Below are 621 nucleotides of genomic sequence, written 5' to 3'. Positions count from 1 at the left end.
TGTCACGGGTGGGTCCTGGGAGAACATGGCGACTCCAGTGTGCCTGTGTGGAGTGGTGTGAACGTTGCTGGTGTCTCCCTGAAGTCTCTGAACCCAGAACTGGGCACTGATGTAGATAAGGAACAGTGGAAGGATGTTCACAAGCAGGTGGTTGACAGTGCCTATGAGGTGATTAAGCTGAAAGGTTACACATCCTGGGCCATTGGCCTCTCTGTTCGACTTGGCTGAGAGCATAATGAAGAACCTGAGGCGGATGCATCCCATCTCCACCATGATTAAGGGTCTCTATGGGATCAATGATAATGTCTTCCTCAGTGTCCCATGTATCCTGGGACAAAATGGAATCTCGGATGTTGTGAAGGTGACACTGACTCCTGAGGAAGAGGCTCCCCTGAAGAAGAGTGCAGATACCCTCTGGGGAATCCAGAAGGAGCTGCAGTTCTAAAGTCTTCCCAGTGTCCTAGCACTTCACTGTCCAGGCTGCAGCAGGTTTTCTATGGAGACCACACACTTCTCATCTGAGCTGTGGTTAGTACAGTGGTGTGGTGGTCTGTTGCGTGAAGGCGGTATCTGAGGCATAAACTTCAAGGAAAGTCAGTCTCCTGCCTCTGCATTGTCGCC

At 51.2% G+C, this 621-nt stretch overlaps 1 pseudogene; it reads left to right on the top strand.

Annotated features, from left to right (window-relative positions):
* The first annotated feature begins 3 nt into the window (after positions 1-3).
* On the top strand, positions 4-557 carry LOC116076516 (annotated as a pseudogene).
* The last annotated feature ends 64 nt before the right edge of the window (positions 558-621 follow it).

The sequence above is a fragment of the Mastomys coucha genome, unplaced genomic scaffold, assembly GCF_008632895.1.
Source record: "Mastomys coucha isolate ucsf_1 unplaced genomic scaffold, UCSF_Mcou_1 pScaffold4, whole genome shotgun sequence".
In the NCBI taxonomy this organism is placed as follows: Eukaryota; Metazoa; Chordata; class Mammalia; order Rodentia; family Muridae; genus Mastomys; species Mastomys coucha.
The sequence above is the reverse complement of the archived record's forward strand: the minus strand, read 5'-3'. Positions and strand labels throughout refer to the sequence as shown.